Below are 7,500 nucleotides of genomic sequence, written 5' to 3'. Positions count from 1 at the left end.
TGCGTTTAAACGTTCCACTGCTTGTGCCCAACGTGATGATGATGATGACGATGATGACGATGATGACGATGATGACGATGACGATATTGAAGATAGTAAAGTTTTAGCATCGACATTAATCGTAATTTTAACACACGGAATCAGGACGATATCACGTTAGAAAATCGATACACGAACGGGACCGGACTCTGTCGTTTTCCGAAATCGATACGCGAACGCCCGAGTGACTATCCGCACCCCGAGGCCGGGCCGCACGATCTTTATTACGGACCGCTACCGTCTCGACGACGACGACGACGACGACGACGACGACGACGACGACGACGACGACGACGACGACGACACCTTTCTTTGTCTCAGTCGACATCGCGTATGAAAGAGTGCGATCGTCATCAGCACGAAATTTATGCATCGATACGCGAACGGGACCGGACTCTGTCGTTTTCAGAAATCGATACGCGAACGCATCGGCGGCTGGCTACGCGCAATCCGCGATCGGGTCGAACGATGATGATGATGATGATGATGATGATGATGATGATGACGACGACGATGACATCGAGATCAGGGTCAGATATAGATATGTAGATCGGTGGTATGCAATCGATACGCGAACGCTCTATCGCGCTACGCGGAGACGCATACAGTCGTTCCCGCATATACATGGGACTGGCGCGAGACGCGCCGGTCGGCCGAATCGAGTTCTCTCCGATGCTCTTCTGTTTTGTTTTGTTTGTTGGTGGTTGTGGAGTGTGGAGTGTGTTTTTTTGGTTGGTGGGGTGTGTGTGGGTGGTGGTGTTAGTTTGTTTGCGGAGATTGCGTTTTTTTTAGATTTAGTTTTTTTTTTTTTTTTTTATAAAAAAAAAAAAAATTTAAAAATTATTCTTAGAAAACGCGCGCGAATCGAACAAAACTAATAACACCGATACACAAACAACGCGCGCCACCAACGAGAACGCCCGAAACTGAAACTTCTATAACCGACAAACGCACGAACGACACAGCGGCGGCGGGGAGGAGGGAAGAAAAAGGGGATCATCTCCCCACAACAACACACCGTAAACTGTGTCGGACGACGTCTCCGTTATGTAAGAGCGGAAGGCGTAAGAGAACGTCTCGTTTAATTAACGCGAACGGCGTTGGGCTCCCGAGTCGACTTCGGGGCGGCCCTTAACGCATCGCATCAACGAGCTCGTCGCGCGCTAGTCGCGCGACGGTCGATCATGATATATAAATCAAGGATTTCGGATCTCTCTAAAACCGGGCTGGAAATCGGTCATTGTTCGTTTTGCGAAACGATATTTTATAAAAGTGAAGATTTGTATGTGTCTCGTCAAAGAACGTTCCGATGAATCGGACGCGATGCCGCGTCCAAAGTAAATCTGGACGAACGCGAGGCGAGTGTTGAGATATACATTTTCCTCCGTGAACAGATAGAAAAACGAATTCATTTTGTTGTTGCGGTGTGGTGTTGTGTGTGTATTGTAATAAATACGCACGCACGCACGCACGCAAAAAGCTACCTAGGCACCGGCGCGTCACGGCGTTTCGAACGTCCGACGCGTCGCTTGTCACACGTCTATCATATCATCATCACCCTCATATCTCTCGTATGTGCGGTGTTGGTGTGTGTTAGCTCTAGCTAGCTCCCTGGTTGATCCTGCCAGTAGTTATATGCTTGTCTCAAAGATTAAGCCATGCATGTCTCAGTGCAAGCCGTATTAAGGCGATACCGCGAATGGCTCAATATATCAGTTTTGGTTCCTTAGATCTTACCTCGGTTACTTGGATAACTGTGGTAATTCTAGAGCTAATACATGCAATCAGAACTCTGACCAGTGATGGGATGAGTGCTTTTATTAGATCAAAACCAATCGACGGAGGGCCTCGCGTCCGAAGTCGTTAATTTTGATGAATCTGGATAACTTTTGCCGATCGCATGGTCCAGCACCGGCGACGCATCTTTCAAATGTCTGCCTTATCAACTTTCGATGGTAGTTTCTGCGACTACCATGGTTGTCACGGGTAACGGGGAATCAGGGTTCGATTCCGGAGAGGGAGCCTGAGAAACGGCTACCACATCCAAGGAAGGCAGCAGGCGCGCAAATTACCCACTCCCGGCACGGGGAGGTAGTGACGAAAAATAACGATACGGGACTCTTACGAGGCCTCGTAATCGGAATGAGTACACTTTAAATATTTTAACGAGGAACAATTGGAGGGCAAGTCTGGTGCCAGCAGCCGCGGTAACTCCAGCTCCAATAGCGTATACTAAAATTGTTGCGGTTAAAAAGCTCGTAGTTGCATTTGTGCGCCGCGCTGTCGGTGCACCGCATCCGCGGTGATACTGACACGTCTGCGGAGCATATCGTCGGTGAGCCGTCGGTAAAACGGCGGTTCAATATCAAAATCCTATCGCGGTGCTCTTCGGTGAGTGTCGAGATGGGCCGACAATTTTACTTTGAACAAATTAGAGTGCTCAAAGCGGGCTCAAAATGCTGCTTGAATATTTCGTGCATGGAATAATAGAATATGATCTCGGTTCTATTTTGTTGGTTTTCAGAACTCCGAGGTAATGATTAATAGGGATAACTGGGGGCATTCGTATTGCGACGTTAGAGGTGAAATTCTTGGATCGTCGCAAGACGAACATCAGCGAAAGCATTTGCCAAAGGTGTTTTCATCAATCAAGAACGAAAGTTAGAGGTTCGAAGGCGATTAGATACCGCCCTAGTTCTAACCGTAAATATGTCATCTAGCGATCCGCCGACGTTACTACGATGGCTCGGCGGGCAGCTTCCGGGAAACCAAAGATTTTGGACTCCGGGGGGAGTATGGTTGCAAAGCTGAAACTTAAAGGAATTGACGGAAGGGCACCACCAGGAGTGGAGCCTGCGGCTTAATTTGACTCAACACGGGAAATCTCACCAGGCCCGGACACCGGAAGGATTGACAGATTAACAGCTCTTTCTTGATTCGGTGGGTGGTGGTGCATGGCCGTTCTTAGTTGGTGGAGCGATTTGTCTGGTTAATTCCGGTAACGAACGAGACTCTAGCCTGCTAAATAGGCGTCGTCATTTAGGTGTGCGCCGCTCCGGTGGCGCAACTCACTGGCGACGTATTAAAATTCTTCTTAGAGGGACCGGCGGCTTCGAGCCGCACGAGATTGAGCAATAACAGGTCTGTGATGCCCTTAGATGTCCTGGGCCGCACGCGCGCTACACTGAAGGAATCAGCATGTTCTCCCTGGCCTAGAGGCCCGGGCAACCCGTTGAAACTCCTTCGTGCTGGGGATTGGGGTTTGCAATTATCCCCCATAAACGAGGAATTCCTAGTAAGCGCGAGTCATAAGCTCGCGTTGATTACGTCCCTGCCCTTTGTACACACCGCCCGTCGCTACTACCGATTGAATGATTTAGTGAGGTCTTCGGACCGACACGCGGTGGCTTCACGGCCGTCGGCGTTGCTGGGAAGTTGACCAAACTTGATCATTTAGAGGAAGTAAAAGTCGTAACAAGGTTTCCGTAGGGGAACCTGCGGAAGGATCATTAACGTGTGTGTATGTGTGCGAGACGCGTGATATGTTCACGAACGTTGTTGCGCCGCTGTTGCTGTTGTTGCTGTTGCGACGACGACGACGACGACGACGACGACTTCGTACATACCGTGTTTACACATATATATATATGTAATACATCCATAATGATATATATATACGACATATATACATATATATGTACGTACGCGCGCGCTGCTGTTCGTATCTAATGCGGACGAGCGCGCGCGCGTGTGCGTGCGTGTGTGTGTGCGTGTTTGTATATATGTATAAAAAATAAAATGTGAAATAATTGTCTCTAGCGTCTATTACGCCTAACGGCGCAGCGGCGACGGCGCCGTGGCGGTGGCCGGTGGCGGTGGTGGCATTCGTCGAAAGTGCTACCGCCGCCGCTGCCTCCGCCGCCGTCGAAGCGGCCGGGTGGCGGAAAAACGCCGAGAGACGAGCGCCGACCGGGGCATACCAAACGGAGCGTTCGAAGCGGTGAAAATCCCCACTGCCTAGCTCAGGCCCTTTATTGTCGGTTGGCGCTATACAAAACGAAATTTAAGCGGTTAGAAAGATGACAATGTCGTGCGTCACGCCAGCTCGTTGGGGGGTGCGCGGGTCGTCGTCGTTCATCATTCTAAAGGATTCGCGTCGGGGCGTTAAGCTTTTTCGGTGCCGTTTCTTTATGAACGCCTCGGCGCACATGAATTCGACCAACTTTCGACGTTAATACATAAAAACGGACAATCAAGTGGCCGACGGCGAGAGCCGTAGGCCGCTACCGTAAGTAATAACAACATTAAGAAAAAACCATTACCCTGGACGGTGGATCACTTGGCTCGCGGGTCGATGAAGAACGCAGTTAACTGCGCGTCATAGTGTGAACTGCAGGACACATTTGAACATCGACATTTCGAACGCACATTGCGGTCCGTGGAGAAATATCCAGGACCACTCCTGTCTGAGGGCCGGCTGTTAAAATATAAAAACCACACTGTTCGGTGTAGAACGCGCGCTACGTGCGCTCGCGCCGGTCGATGCGCGCGGCGGTGACGCGCGACGCGGCGGCGGCGGGTTGGTGGGGGGTGATGAACGAGCTCGCGGACGGTGCGATGGGACGATCTCTAATAAGAGTCTCTCGTCCGCGCCGCCGCGGCTCTCACTCTCTCTCTCTCACTATCCGCCGTCGCTGTCGTCGCGCTGCCGCTGCCGCACTACCGCGCGCGGGCGAGCGGGCGCGCGCTCTTTCGAACAATTGACGGTTTCCGTTGAACGTTCTTCGCGACGGACGACGGACGGCGGGGTGCTGCACCCCTCACGTCCGCGTACGCGCGGAGCGCGTTTACGGTCCGTTTAAATATATCGAATTGTATTGAATATGAAACGAGTGTGAAAAGATTACACGCATCGCTAAGACGCGAGTCTTCGTAGTGCGGTCTTCGTCCGAGCTCATCGGTTCGTGTATACGATATAATAAAATATATCGGAAGCACAGACGACGCGTCTCCGACGGATGCGACCGGCAGGCGGTGAATGTTTTCTTGCGCGGCAAGCGTAACGCACACACAAACATATGTAAGTAAACATTACGTGATGTTCATGTGCGCGCGCGCCTAGCCCGATGCGAGAGAGTTCACCGCTCGTCGTCGCTACGCATCCGTATTATGTCGGTGATACGCGTCGTCGTTCCAGTGCGAACGTTATATTATCGTATCGATACGGACCGATACCGAAAGGGCCGGACGATCGATCGCTAACGAAAAGTACTCGCGCTCGCGTATGCGTGTCGAGATTTTCGTTTACGCTCGTATCATCATAATCATCATCATCGTCATCGTCGTCGTTCATCGCGCAACGCGTGTTGTGTGTGCAGCGTTGCGTTGTGCGTGCGCGCGTCTAGAGACCTCTAAGGACTCGCGACGCGCGCGCCTCGCGCACGCGCACTCGCTCTGCGACGCGCGATGATCGCGACGGTGGGGGTGGTGTACGGTAGGCGGACTCGACGTCCGAAGGGCGTCCCGCGACGACGACCGGCCGCCGTGCGCGCTTGCTTGCTTGCGCGCGCGGTCCGTCGGTTCGTCGTCGTCAAAAATATAATAAGGGACGTCGCGTACGGATATCGCGTCTGCCTCGAATTTTTATCGTTGGCCTCAGATCAGGGAGGATCACCCGCCGAATTTAAGCATATTAGTAAGCGGAGGAAAAGAAACTAACAAGGATTTCCCTAGTAGCGGCGAGCGAACAGGAAAGAGCCCAGCACTGAATCCCGCGATCGTCTCGAGCGCGGGAGATGTGGTGTTCGGGAGGTTCCGCTTTCTCGTCGTCGATACTCCTGTCCAAGTTCGTCTTGAACGGGGCCGTTTTCCCGCAGAGGGTGCCAGGCCCGTAGCGACGGAGGGCGGCGGCGAGAGGGACTCTCCTAAGAGTCGGGTTGCTTGAGAGTGCAGCCCTAAGTGGGTGGTAAACTCCATCTAAGGCTAAATATAACCGCGAGACCGATAGCGAACAAGTACCGTGAGGGAAAGTTGAAAAGAACTTTGAAGAGAGAGTTCAAGAGTACGTGAAACCGTTCAGGGGTAAACCTGCGAAACTCGAATGAACGAACGGAGAGATTCATCGTCATTCCGCGGCGTACGCGCCCGCGCTCTGATGCGACGTCCGGTCCGCCTTTAATCGGGCGCTGTATCGCGTCGCACGGGCCGGTGCGCGTCGACGTCCGCGGAGGGCGTGCACTTCTCTCTCAGTAATGCATCGCGACCCGTTCGGGTGTCGATCTAAGCGCCGCCGACGGGCAGCCCAGCGTTCACTTCGCGCGAGCGGAGTCAGGACGTTGGACCGTTTCGCGGTAGCCGATCGGCCGCCGGACGGTATAATGATAAGAATCGCGCACGCGCTCTCTAAAGGCGCGTCCGGCCCGACGCAAGATAACGTCGTACACGAGGTCCTGCCCGAGCGCGGACCTCGTTGCGGCGCGTCTGTCGTCGCAGCCGTGCTGTCTCGGACCGTGCGCGTCTCTGTCTGCGATGATTCAGTTTCGGGCACTCGCAGGACCCGTCTTGAAACACGGACCAAGGAGTCTAGCATGTGTGCGAGTCATTGAGTATTTGTATAAACTGAAAGGCGCAACGAAAGTGAAGGCGCGCGCTAGCCGCGCGCTCAGGGAGGATGGAGTGTACGTCCTTTGCGATCTGCACTCTCGCACTCCCGAGGCGTCTCGTTTCCAATCCGTGAATGCAGGCGCGCTCTGAGCAGAGATGCTGGGACCCGAAAGATGGTGAACTATGCCTGGTCAGGTCGAAGTCAGGGGAAACCCTGATGGAGGACCGTAGCGATTCTGACGTGCAAATCGATCGTCGGAACTGGGTATAGGGGCGAAAGACTAATCGAACCATCTAGTAGCTGGTTCCGTCCGAAGTTTCCCTCAGGATAGCTGGCGTCGATGAAGAACAGTCTCATCCGGTAAAGCGAATGATTAGAGGCATTGGGGCCGAAACGACCTCAACCTATTCTCAAACTTTAAATGGGTGAGAGCTCCGGCTTACTCGAACGATGAAGCCGGAGATCTGATGACGGTGCCAAGTGGGCCAATTTTGGTAAGCAGAACTGGCGCTGTGGGATGAACCAAACGTAGTGTTAAGGCGCCCAAAAAACGCTCATGGGACACCATGAAAGGCGTTGGTCGCTCATGACAGCAGGACGGTGGCCATGGAAGTCGGAATCCGCTAAGGAGTGTGCAACGACTCACCTGCCGAAGCAACCAGCCCTGAAAATGGATGGCGCTGAAGCGTTTTGCCTATACACTACCGTTACGGGCATATACGGCGAGCGCGTTTCGCGCGCACGCTTTATTAGGCCGTAACGAGTAGGACGAGCGCGGCGGAGAGCGCAGAAGGGTCTGGGCGCGAGCCCGCCTGGAGCCTCCGTCGGTGCAGATCTTGGTGGTAGTAGCAAATACT

The 7,500-nt window shown here is 53.0% G+C and overlaps 2 non-coding genes across 2 annotated transcripts; both read left to right on the top strand.

The window, feature by feature from the left end:
- The first annotated feature begins 1,647 nt into the window (after nucleotides 1–1,647).
- On the top strand, nucleotides 1,648–3,551 carry LOC137931447 (small subunit ribosomal RNA). Its single transcript, XR_011109038.1, has one exon. It is a non-coding gene; the product is annotated as a small subunit ribosomal RNA (ribosomal RNA).
- Nucleotides 3,552–4,358: 807 nt separating this feature from the next.
- On the top strand, nucleotides 4,359–4,515 carry LOC137931444 (5.8S ribosomal RNA). Its single transcript, XR_011109036.1, has one exon. It is a non-coding gene; the product is annotated as a 5.8S ribosomal RNA (ribosomal RNA).
- The last annotated feature ends 2,985 nt before the right edge of the window (nucleotides 4,516–7,500 follow it).

This window comes from Battus philenor, unplaced genomic scaffold, assembly GCF_028537555.1.
Source record: "Battus philenor isolate CCGP_79_NKW_IND1 unplaced genomic scaffold, ilBatPhil1.0.hap1 SCAF_78, whole genome shotgun sequence".
Classification (NCBI taxonomy): domain Eukaryota; kingdom Metazoa; phylum Arthropoda; class Insecta; order Lepidoptera; family Papilionidae; genus Battus; species Battus philenor.
The sequence above is the reverse complement of the archived record's forward strand: the minus strand, read 5'-3'. Positions and strand labels throughout refer to the sequence as shown.